Source organism: Chelonoidis abingdonii, chromosome 5, assembly GCF_003597395.2.
Source record: "Chelonoidis abingdonii isolate Lonesome George chromosome 5, CheloAbing_2.0, whole genome shotgun sequence".
NCBI classification, from domain to species: Eukaryota; Metazoa; Chordata; order Testudines; family Testudinidae; genus Chelonoidis; species Chelonoidis abingdonii.
In genome coordinates, this window is record NC_133773.1 from 116,303,450 (window position 1) to 116,316,233 (window position 12,784).

Below are 12,784 nucleotides of genomic sequence, written 5' to 3' on the forward strand. Positions count from 1 at the left end.
ACAGTGCTGCCGGCTGCTCTCGCGCTGCTCCAACGGACAGAGCGCGAGAACGGGCAGGCCCGGGCGAACGATGACACCCACTAGTAGGGCGGACGGTACCACTTCAATAAGGGGTAGATAAACGCGATTCCCCTCCCATTGTAATTCACTGTATACCTGCCTGCTCCTTTAACGAAGAAAATATTTATTTGTATGGTGCACTTGAATACAGCTCCTTAAAGAAAATATTTTGCTGGAGGGAGACAAAATGCGAGATGATTTCCCCCGGGGAGGGTGGGAGAGGCTGAAAATGGTTTCTTCCACTGCCGCGGATCCTGCCAGGGACTGCTCCTCCGGCTCTGGAAGGCGAGAACCATAGTCACTGCTCCCTCGGCTCGGCCCCTCCTACCGAGCTTATTTGCGGTGACGCAGCCGCCCGCCGCAGAAGGGGCAAGGACGCAAGCGCCGCTGGGCGTGGGAAAAATGAAGCCGGTTGGGAGGAGAGAGACGTGGAGGTGGGTGGGGCAACGCTGCAGGGTGGGAGCCCGGCCTGGGGAGCGTGACGTGCTAACCCCGGGTTTTGTAGGCCTTGTGCAAAGCCTGACTGCAGCCTCCCGTGTCCTAGGGTACTGCCCGCCAGCCCTTGCCTTGGGCAGCTCGTCTGTCGCGCCGCGGCACACGACCCTGGAGGGTGTGGTGAACCCTTCGCTCATCCTGATCAGAGCCTGAGCTTCTTGGGCTGGGCCCGGGGCGGAGCGGGTTCAGTTAGCTTACTGTGGCTTTAAAGCAATGGTTAGCAGGAGGTTGGGAGGTCACCAGAAGCTTTAGGTTGCGGTCTCAATTCCTCCTGCTAATGAGCTAGGGGGGGTCATAACAAATCAGTGAATAAGAAGGGAATAAAACTTTTAATAAAAATAATGAGAGAGCATCTCTGCTGAACTGCCCCTGGCAAGTAGTGGTCCCATCCCATGCTTCCCCCCCTCCCAGTTCTGTGTTCATACTACTGTCTCATATGAGGCAGTGTTTCTAAATTATAATCTGATACAAACATTTCTACATTGTCCCTCTTAAAAGAAAAATTAACTTTTTATATATATATATAAAAACTGCTAACAGCTATCTATTAGCACATGCATTAAATTTTCAACCCAGGTAGTATAGTACATTGCCATAATCCTAATGTCAAGTATCAGAAGGGTAGCCGTGTTAGTCTGGATCTGTAAAAGCAGCAGAGAATCCTGTGGCACCTTATAGACTAACAGACGTTTTGGAGCGTGAGCTTTCGTGGGTGATAAAAGCAGCAGAGAATCCTGTGGCACCTTATAGACTAACAGACGTTTTGGAGCGTGAGCTTTCGTGGGTGAATACCTGTTAGTCTATAAGGTGCCACAGGATTCTCTGCTGCTTTTACATAATCCTAATGTGTCAATTATCTAGAGAGGAGAGGTTATCAACACATCACTCTCAAGTCTTTATCACTCACTTTTCTCAAATACCACTTCTCCAGGCAGGTTAGCAAGTCTCTATGAGTCTTTCAGGATGTTTAATCTCCAGCTCTGATCTCAGTAACAGCCTTTCATTAGAGTCTGAGTTCTCTTGTGCTCTGACCCTTTCTCCTTCGTGCATTGATGGGAAATGCCAGAGTCCATATCTACTGTCAATGTGTTGAACCTTTTGGGGATTATTCATAGATCCCTTCGATTGCATCTGAATATGTCCCCCTGGCCTGCCTGGACTACATAAAACCTTGGATGTAGCTGTTCTTTAATGGTACCCTTTGTCCCAAAGTATTAGAGATGTGATTCCTCAGGCACGATCTTATCAGCTGGGTTAAAAGATGGGAGTCCATGAGCTCTTTTGTCAAAATAATATTTCTGCTTCCACTTCTGATTTTCTTTTGTCTTTAACTGTTTTGAGATTTCAGCAAGTATGAGTAAATAGTAAATTAGGTCTGATCCTTCTTCCCATTAACAGCTGAGCTGGAGAAAAGCCATTCTCCAGAGGTGTATTTCAGTAACGCTTTATACAAATCACCCCCACTGTCAAAAGTCTTTTTCATAAGATTCCTTATTGTCTGTTTAGACCTTTCCACAAGTCCATTTGATTTGCGAGTAATTTGGATCTGATGTTTTGTTATGAAAATCCCAATCTATGGCAAATCATCTAAAATCTGCACTGGAAAATTGCAGCCCATTATTGCTAAAGACTTCATCTGAAATTCCCATGTCTGAAGAAGACTCCCTTCATGCCAGCTATCACTGACTATTAGTAATGTTCTGTGTGGAAATTTTCAGATACAGAGAATAATAATCTGTCACTATTAAATAATCCTCTGATTACAAGGTAAATAAGTCAGTATCTACCTTCTAAGGCCTTTGTAGAACTGGATGAGGTCTCAGGGTATGGCTACACTTGGAATTTCAAAGCGCTGCCGCGGCAGAGCTTTGAAGTGTGAGTGTGGTCGGAGCGGCAGCGCTTGGAGAGAGCTCTCCCAGCGCTGCACGTAAACCACATCCTTTACGGGTGTAGCGTGCAGCGCTGGGAGCCGCACTCCCAGCGCTGCCGCCCTGATTACACTGACGCTTTACAGCGCTGTATCTTGCAGCGCTCAGGGGGGTGTTTTTTCACACCCCTGAGCACGAAAGTTGCAGCGCTGTAAAGTGTGAGTGTAGCCATACCCAGTGGATCGGTCTGTTGGCATGGGATGTATTTCAAACATGAACAACAGTTTCTTATCACATTAGCAATGTTGTGATCGATCTGTGGCCAATACAGCACCTCTCATGCTCATTGTTTGTACTTCTCAATTCCTAAATGACCCTCGTGGATCTTCTGTAGAATTTTCTTCCAGAGGCTCATTGGAATTACAACCTTGCTGCCCTTGAAAATCACCCCATCTATCACAGGAAGTTCATGTCTGCAGTTCCAGTAGTTTCTTATACTTGGAAACCAACTCCTTATTTCTTCAGCCCACCCTTTAATTATCACTTCTTTAAGGATTCCCAGTGATTCATCTTTCTCTGTTTCCTCTTAGTTCTTGCAGTTTCTATAACTATGGGAATTGACTTTACAATCAAATCTACATAGCCCTGCATCTTTGTCGCTGAAGTCTTCTCTGATGTTGTGGGAGCCACTGCTCTAGAAAGTGCATCTGCAGTGATCATGAATTTACCGGATATGTTGGTCACAACCAAATCATACTTTTGCACCTTCATCATCCTTCTTTGAATCCTTATGGTGCAGTCATTTAGCAGTTTGCTACCTAACTCTGTCAGGGGCTTGTGGTCCGTTTCAGCTTCCGCTGTCTGGCCATAAATAATATACTGATTGAATCGCTCACAGGTAAACAATATTCCTAAAATCTCCTTCTCAATCTGTGTGTATCTGGTTTCTGCCTCAGTGAATGATTTGGATGTATATGCCAGTGGTTACCAACAACCCTCACACTTCTATAAAATCAGTGCACCTAACCCAGACTGTGAAGCATCTGCTGAAATTTTTCCTGGTGCATAGAACTTCAACACTGGTTCTTGTATCAGTTTAAATCTTCCCATAATTCCTCCTGTTCTGCACCCCAAGATCATTTATTTTTGTTTCCCCCCCTTCTTAAGCGAGTCAAGCTACTATTGTGCTCACCAGATACATGCAGAAGCCCCCTGTGCCTGGTGCACCACATGAGTCTCTTGTGCCTTCCTTTATTTCTGCTTTCAGTTGCAAATGCAGGAGTTAACTTCAAAATCACTGCAGTTTCCTTCTTATTCAGCACTTCTGACACCATGTAACAATCTTGGGGTTCATTAAATAATAAACCAGGGAATGAGAAAGGAATAAACCTTTAATAAAACAAACTAGAGAGCATCTCTGGTGAACTACTGACCATAGCTATGTGGTCTCAATCCCCACTTCCAGGACACATCTCCAAATTCCTATGCTCATAATACTGTCCCTTATGAGGAAGCATATCTAAATTATAATCTTCTACAAACATATCTCTACACTCCCGGAGAGATGAGAATTCAAAATGGGACCCATCTACTCAGCCTAAATGCATTGTGGCTGTAGGGGAGATTGCGCCGGCCCCCAGGAGAGAGAAGGGCAGGCATTTGCTTGGGTGGGTGCAGGCATTGCACACTTCTCTTGCCTCACCCCAAAACAGGAAACTAGCTGAGGACTTGCCTGCGACCTACACAGCTCATGTTAGAGTTCAGATTGAACCTGTGATACACCCTAAGAAATGGGCTGGGGATGGCTTATGCACAGTGGAGGTTGTAGGGCATGTAGTCCAGTTGTGGGATACATGTTGGATAGTGAGATCTTAAAACACACTGGCCCCTCTTGTCCCTGCCTTGGGTCAGCTGTGACAATAGTGTTAAATCTAAACCCATAAATAATTGGACAATTTTTTATATTTATAAAAATATAAATATAAAACTACTCAATAAAAGTAGGTGTCAGTTGTCCTAAACAAATGATCAAGCCAAGTCCCTCTCTTTGTATGCTCTGCCTTTGAAATAGCAGTGCCAGAAATGGTACATCTATAGTGTGTATCAGATAGAGGTGTATATAATACAATTATAAATAATGTGTATCTGGGGTACATAAAACATATTTCCAACTCCATGTTTCCACGTTTCCATCTCTTTAATGTTGGACAGTGATAGTCCCAGGGTCCTGTTTACACCTTTGACTCTTTGAACCTGTTCATTCCATCTAAATTCATACAACATATCCCATCTGTAAAATAGAGAGGAGGTAGGAAAGAATGACTATTGCTTTCCTCCTAGGCTATGAAGCCCTGTTCAATAATGAGGGTTGTGAAGGACTGTGCTGAGATGGGAACTGCCTCAGAACAGTTTGTTTTTGTCTTTTAAGTTCTTTGGGGCAGGAACTCTCTTTCTTTCTCTCTCTCTATCTTTTTCTAAATATCTGGACAGCACCAAGCACATTGTTGGCACTACTGGAAATTTAATAATACAACTGGTATAAATAAAATGCAGACACTGTGTGTGGATTTTAGCATACATGCAGAATTACATCAGTGCTTCCTCATTATATATACTAGCATTGAAATATTGCAGTAGTACTGCATATAAATAAGGCCAGGTCTACACTGCGACTTTAAATCGGTTTAATGGCCGATATACCGATTTAACGCTGTATCCGTTCACATGACGTCGTCATTAATATCGATTTTACCGCCTCCTTAAATCGATTTCGGAACTCCTCCCAAACGAGAGGAGTAGCGCTAAATTCGATAGTGATAACTCGGATTAGGGTTCGTGTGGACGGAAATCGACGTTATTGGCCTCCGGGCGGCATCCCAGAGTGCAGCACTGACCGCTCTGGACAGCAATCTGAACTCGGATGCAGCGGGCAGGTAAACAGGAAAAGCCCCGCGAACTTTTGAATTACATTTCCTGCTTGCCCAGCGTGGAGCTCTGATCAGCACGGCTGGCGATGCAGTTTGAAATCGAAAAAGAGCTCCAGCATAGACCGTACGGGAGATACTAGGTCTGATCGCTGTATGGGGAGACAAATCTGTTGTATCCAGCTCCGTTACAGAACACGAAATGCCAAAGCGTTTGAATAAAAAACTCCAGGATACACAGCGCTGTGTGACAAGCGTAACGGGAAGCCAGAGACTCAAATGGACGCTCATGAAGGGAGGGAGGGGGTACTGAGGACTCCAGCTATCCCACAGTCCACAGCAGTCTCTGAAAATTATTTGCATTCTTGGCTGAGCTCCCAATGTCTGTAGGTTCAAACACAGTGTCTGGCGTGGTTCAGGGAACAGCTCCTCAGTTTATTCCCCCCCCCCCACCAAGTGAAAAAAAAGGGAAAGATTGCTGTGCTATGGCGTTTGCTCAATGCACTCTACGAAAAAGGCGCCAAAGGGTTGTCTGCTGCCTTCACAAAGGGAGGGGTGAGGCTGTACCCAGCACCACTCGGGGCAATGTTTTCTGCCCCATCAGGCACTGTGCTCTCAACACGGAAGTGGGAACTATGGGATAGCTGAGGAACAGCTACCCACAGTGCACCGCTCCTTAAATCGATGGTAGCCTTGGACCAGGGACGCAAGCAATCGATTTTGTGATTGCACTGTGGATGCGCAAACCCGATTTTATAACATCGGTTTTGTAATATCGGTTTAAACTACTTCGAATTAATCGTGCAGTGTAGACGTAGCCTAAGAAAATAACTCACCAACAGTTGTCATACACGGTTTTATCCTTCTCATTAGTTACTTGGGAAATCACACTTAGAATTTTAAAATATGGGTTGCACATAAAATGGTGACTGATTTTGTTTGCATTTCTGTGCAAAAAAGTTACTTTTACAGCAAATTCTTGGATTGGTAAAAGAAGACATAGCAAATCAGTGGTAGCTGACTAGTAGTTTTGGTATTGTAGGGTGCTGTCATGCGCAGGCCACCTCCCAGCACAATCACCTCAGTCTCTGTATCTTCTTTGTCAGTTCCATGAAGCATACACACTCGACACAGGTGGAATTAAGGTTCCCTTGCTTAGTGAAACACAACAAAAAATTACTCCATTTTTCACTGGGTGCACGTAGAATAGGATTTTTCCACAGTCCTCCTATTCCTTCCCAAGTACCATTTTGTCAGGGCGTCACCAGTCCATTTTGCCCTTTCCCCAGGGCTTGACAGCTACCTTCAGATGCCAGTTGTCTCACCTCCCATCCACAGGCTCACCCAACAGTTCCTTCCTGGGCTCTTCTCCCAACTCTCTTTGGGTAGGCAGTCCTGATTTTTGAGTCTTTTTCTTATATGGGCTCCTATTACCCCCCACCCCCATCCCGATTTTTCACACTTGCTGTCTGGTCACCCTAGTCCCACATCAGCCAAAACACTTCTATGGAAAGACCAACCCCAGTCCTTCGCATGCTCTAGTCCAGGGGTCGGCAACCCTTCAGAAGTGGTGTGCGGAGCCTTCATTCATTCACTCTAATTTAAGGTTTCATGTGCCAGTAATACATTTTAACTTTCTTACAGGTCTCTTTCTATAAGTCTATAATATATAACTAAACTATTGTTGTATGTAAAGTAAATAAGGTTTTTAAAATGTTTAAAAAGCTTCATTTAAAATTAAATAAAATGCAGAGTCCTCCGGACCAGTGGCCAGAACCCAGGCAGTGTGAGTGCCACTGAAAATCAGCTCGCGTGCCGCCTTCGGCACCCATGGCATAGGTTGCCTACCCCTGCTCTAGTCTTCTTAGAGGAAACACCACCTCCATGCTACTGGCAAATGACCCTAGGTCATCTTACCTATCCACCATCCCAAATTTTGAAATGGTGTGCTGTATCATATGCACACCTTATGAGTTGCACACTATTATATCTGGTTAAAAAAATTTATGACTCAATACTGTTCAGTAGTTTTGCTTCCTTTTAATCTGAAAATTAATTTGTGTGAGTTTTAAATAAATAAAATTGAGGTTTGGCTATCAGCAGAAGGCAGGCTGGGATGGTAGGTCATTGATATGTTGTGTAGAACAGAGGAAAACAAGGATTTTGCTTTTCACAGTAAAACATGAGCCACAGTTTTATACCGGAATGTATTTTATTTCAGATTTTTATTGCACTTTTCATTTTCAAAGCACTGTACAAATATTAATTAATCCTCAAATCCTTCTGAGGTAGATAGGACTGGCCTATCTTAAATTTAATGCTCAGCCCACTAATTCAGTGCCTTTCCTCTTTTTTTCATATCGTTCATATATATTTTTTAAAAACCGATTAAAGATCCAGACCTTGAGAAATTGGGAAGTAAACCTTCCTCTGTTGGTCAGATTAATTCAGATTCAGAATAGGTAGAACACAAATTTAAATTCGGTTAGAACTACTACAAATAGACATATGTTGTGTATGGTGAATAGAGAATAGAGCAGTTTGTATGTAATTAAAAAAAATAAATCTGAATCTAGATCCCAGTCTTGCAATTTACAATATATGGGCAGACCCCCTGTCCCCTTTGAGGCCTGCTTATGTCAGTGCAGGGTGGAGAGGTTACCCGTACGTTGTTAACTGCATGGTTGGGATCCTTGGTACAGCAATCTTACTCTATGTCCATCTTTTCACAATGCAGCTTGACCAGGCCATTACATTAATATTTTCTTGTCTGCTTCTGGCTTTTCCCTGCTTTGTTTGTTTGTTTGTTTATTTTTGGTAGAGGAGGTGATTAGGATTTCTCCCAAAAGCATCACACACAATGTTGCCAAAGTAAACAAACCTCTCCGTGAAAGAAAGTAAAAATGCATGCCTGGGATCCAAGTCCTATCCTATGCCTTACAAAAAGTTATTTATGAGGATTAGAGTGAAGGGGGTCCTATTTCCCTTAAAATTTATTGATTTATTCCTTAAGTTTGCCTCTCCTGGTACGATAAGTGAGCATAACCACTTATCTGGGATACATGGACAGCTTAGTTTTTCAGTTATACAACACACGTTCTTGATGTTAATTATTATTTAGGGAAAAGGCAGTGGCAGATTTAGAGTTAGTGGAGCCCTGTGTGCAGCTGCATTTTTGCCCACCCCCCACCCCCCCCGGGACCCAGCCAAAAAAAATAACATTCTCTCTTATCTCCCCCTCTGCATTTTCCATTCTTTTTTTCTTCCTCCTCCTCCTCCTCCTATATTATAAGTAATGGGAAGTAAATGAAAATAAGGTGAGGTACCTGATTGTGGCAGGGGGCTCTGGGTTGGGGGGCGGGAGAGGGCAGGGGAGGCAGCGCATACCTTGGGTGGTGCAGCTCCCAAAGCGACCAGCACACATGCCCCCTCTGGCAGCAGCTCCTAGGCAGGAGGGGGAGGTCAGGGGGTCTCTGCGCACTGCTACCCACAGGCACCACCCCTGCAGCTCCCATTGGCCGCAGATCCTGTCCAATGGAAGCTGTGGAGTTGGCGCTCGGAGCGGGGGCAATGCATGGAGACCCCACTCCCCAGGGGCTGCAGGAACATGCCAGCTCCTTCTGGGATCGAAGCGGCATGGAGGAAGGGAGGCAGAGTGGGGAGGGACCTACCTTAGCCCTGCTGTGCTGCTGGCACGTCTCTGCGCACCCCTTGGGGGGAGAGGGGTCTCCATGTGCTGCCCGGGGTTGGGGAAGCACGCGGAGCCGCCTTCCCCGACCTGCTAGGGGCACACAGAGACGTGCCAGCAGCCGGGCGCTTCCAGGAGTGGCGTGGGGCCACTGGCCACGGCATGCAGGCAGCCTGCCTTCCTGAGTCCTGCTGCACCACCAGCCGGGACTCGGGGGCAGGTTATCAGATATTTGTCCTGCATTTTGGGAGCCCTCCTGTCATTTGGGGTCCTCTGCTACCACATGGGTTGTTTCATGATTAATCCGCTCCTGGGAAAAGGTAAGGTTTGAGACTAAACTTTATTTAGCCTAAGATTTTTTTTATTTTATTTTTTTTGAAGTTAGATAGAGCTTTTGCTTGGGAAACTTAAAGGAATTGTTATTGTCTCTAAAATGTTCTGCGTGTGGTTGGGAAGAACAAGAACTTTGTCACAGCTAGATACTATGAATGTTCATGAAACCTGTCTTGTGGAATGCATTACTGCTAGTAGTATATCTCTCTGCTCTTATCCATGTGCACTGATAATTTTTAGCTGAGATGAAACATTCAGAGGAACAGGAGGCTGACAGATTTGCAGCATATATTGTTTAAAGGTGTAAACAGTGACTATCTCATCTGACTATAATTCTGTAGATGTAATGTAAGTTTAAGCTACTAAAAAAAGTGATAGAATAACTCCAGGTAAGGGAGTTTCATCAATTTAAATTTTCACAATTGCAGGAAATTATGAGGTGGGTCAGATAATAATTATTTAATTACACTGAGATTCAAAAAGTTGAAGCTTTATAACTGTTAAAACACAAGTTGTCACCATCACCTGTCAAAGTATACAAAGTAAATATCCTTAAATCAAACTCTAATAAGTTCTCAAGCAGCACTTTTCTTACCTTCCCTATCTGTACATTTCAGTTATTATTGATGAAAATCCTTTTGTTGGTTTTGTATGTATGGTGAAATTGACATTTACCAACATTTATTGATTAAAAATCTAATCCTTCCAAGACAAAACAAAAGCATTGGTGAAGCAAATATATTGTAAGCTCTTTGAGGAAGAGGCTGTGCCTGCCTTTGTGTTTATATAGTGACTAGCACCATGTGCCCCAATCCCGAGTGGGAATTCTGGCAACAGTGTAATATATTTCATGACAATATAGTGTGTCTGAGAAGTTGGCATTATAAATTATAGACACTGTCAATTTCTGCTTACTCATAGCACTTAAAGTTTGTGAGTGTATGTATAAAATTGCCTGAATGTTAACCTTTACAATCCCATTGGTTATTTTGCTCACATATGGAGCTATTGTCATAAGAAGGAAACAAGATCTTGTTGGGCTTCACCATGGATTTCCAGCATCAATTCTTACTCCACAAACCTACCAACATGGCAACCAGTTCTTTGCAAGCTCTGGCTAACAACAGTTTGTCTCCTGCCCTCCCACCCCACAATTGTCCAAACACAATATTTTCCCATCTTACTTTCTATGTACAATTCATAAACATCTGCCAGTATTTACTATTAGTATTAAGTGGTTGCAACTCCATAATTAAGTTTTAATTCCATAGTGAAGAAATAATGCATCTCTGATTGAGTGTTGTGGTGTTGCTGGCTCTATGGAACCCTACGGTTTAATTCCAGCTGAAGTTCTCTATAGGTCTCTAGGAATTCTTCAATGACTCTAATTCAAATGGGCAATACCAGGAGTCTACTTCTGGAGAAATGTGTAAACCAGTTTTCAGGAGCTCTGCTGGAAAACTCAGATCTTGGTGAAGGAACTCTTGAACAAAGGAACCTTGAAATGGAAAAAAGAATGCCTGCGAACTGAGGAGACACACATTGATTGGAGGGCCAGACCGGCAGAGGGGCAGAAGCTGTAGGGGTAAATCCTGTCTCATTCAACCCCAGTGCTGGGGCCCCCTGGGTAATGTGGAGCCTACTTAAACTGGCAAGGAAAGGCTAAGTTGAGGTAGGAGAGTATGCATGTAGGTCTTCTGTTGTTTTAACCCTTTTCCTCTCTGTTTATATTCATGTGAGTAAATAAATAATGCTTTGTGTGAAGAGGCTGTTCTGAGTCACTGTAACTTCAGACTGGTCACAAGCTCCTGAAGAAAAGTCTATGCAGGATTTTAATGCAGTTAGGCCTGCAAGAGGGAATATGGTTGGTAAATGGGGTGTTGTAGCCTCATCAGTCAGGGTTAAAAGTGGGACAAATCACAGGATTCCATTATGAGAGGAGTGCAGGTATAGGTCTGTCACTTGGAAAGGGTACTCACAGAGATATCGAGAGTGGGGCGAAAGTACAGCTTCATCCTCAGGACTGTAACATCTGTTTTGCATTTAAAGCAGGGATTCAACCTCTTTGTTATGCATAAATGACAGCAGTGTCTCCCCATAGCTACAGCATTTACTCTCTGGGTATAGAGTTAATTTTCTGAAGATTTACAAGTAAATCCATTGATTAGTTTGCGTTAAAATTAATTTTAAAATTGATCCTTTAAGAAATTTAGTCTTTCAGTTTTTCTCCCAAATTATCTTAAAAATGAAATAACACATTCTTCAAACTTTTCACTTAGTTAAAATTAATTGAAATATATATTTGAGGAAATTTATGTTGAAATTAAGCTGCGTTATTCATGATTTTGTATCTAATTGTTGTTATATAGGCTACCACTAGGGTCAGGATAACAGCTCAGGTAACTCAAATAACACCATTGTGACATCAGAGATAACTGAACCAGTCACCTCTACAGGTAATTTTCATGGAACAATTCTATTGGTTATAATGACTCAGTGATATGAGGGAGACTAGACATACATCAAGAATTCTCACTGATAGATTATTTGACTAAACTGCCATTGCTCTTTAAAGATTCCATGGCTGCATACTGGCTTGGGCACCAGTGTTTGAAAAGGCTCCCTATTGTGTCAGCTCCACTGTGTATTTAGGCATCACTGCTGGGAGAATTGAAGCAGAAGCACAGGGCTTCCTTAAAATGCATAGATGTTGGGATTTCAGCCTCTCCCCAGCACTCCTTTCACATAATACAATCTCCATGACATAAAAAATGACATAGATCTCTAAACCAATAATCAATTGCAAATTAAGGGCCAGTTTCACCAGTGCACTTTGGCTACTTTTGTGCTGCTCTGATAGTGCAAAGAGGCTGAAAACCCAGTTTAACTGGTCAATGCTGTCCGTCTGCTTTAAGCAACTACCTTTAAAATATTTTAAATGATTTGTTCATTATTACATATTTTTAAACTTTTAGAAATATTGATTAGTGTATTCTTTTTTGGGTTTCTTGTTTTGTGTTCATGTACAAAATTTTTAATCATAAAAAAACCCCAAGAAAATTCCCAGACAAAAAAAAATTCTATGTTAAAATGTAGCAAAGGTTGAGAATTAATATCAGTAATTTAGGGTAAAAAACATTACAGATGTTGCAAATACCAAAAAAGCAAGCACTGCAAACCCAGGAAATTCAGAGCTAAGGTTACTATTTAAAGAAATCCAAACAAGTGAAGGTAAGATATGCTAAGTTAAGCATTAAAACAACCTTAATTCTGTCCTGTAGTGTCAGAATGAGAGAACTACCAATGCAAAAAACCTATTTTAAAAAAATCATTTTAATTTAATCCGTGACTACAAATACTAAAATGACTACGTCATAATCGCATGGTGACTGCATGGTATCACTACAAAGCAGAGT

At 42.8% G+C, this 12,784-nt stretch overlaps 1 protein-coding gene and 1 long non-coding RNA gene across 2 annotated transcripts in view; one reads left to right on the forward strand and one right to left on the reverse strand.

Annotated features, from left to right (window-relative positions):
* Nucleotides 1-466, reverse strand: part of CPEB2 (cytoplasmic polyadenylation element binding protein 2) — a 105,614-nt gene extending 105,148 nt beyond the window's left edge. Inside the window, exon 1 of the mRNA XM_075066583.1 lies at nucleotides 157-466. The gene's annotated coding sequence lies outside the window, so the exon portion shown is untranslated. The remainder of the gene's footprint in view (nucleotides 1-156) is intronic.
* On the forward strand, nucleotides 430-11,135 carry LOC142046900 (uncharacterized). The gene is made up of 2 exons (XR_012655985.1): nucleotides 430-494; nucleotides 10,729-11,135. It is a non-coding gene; the product is annotated as an uncharacterized LOC142046900 (long non-coding RNA).
* The last annotated feature ends 1,649 nt before the right edge of the window (nucleotides 11,136-12,784 follow it).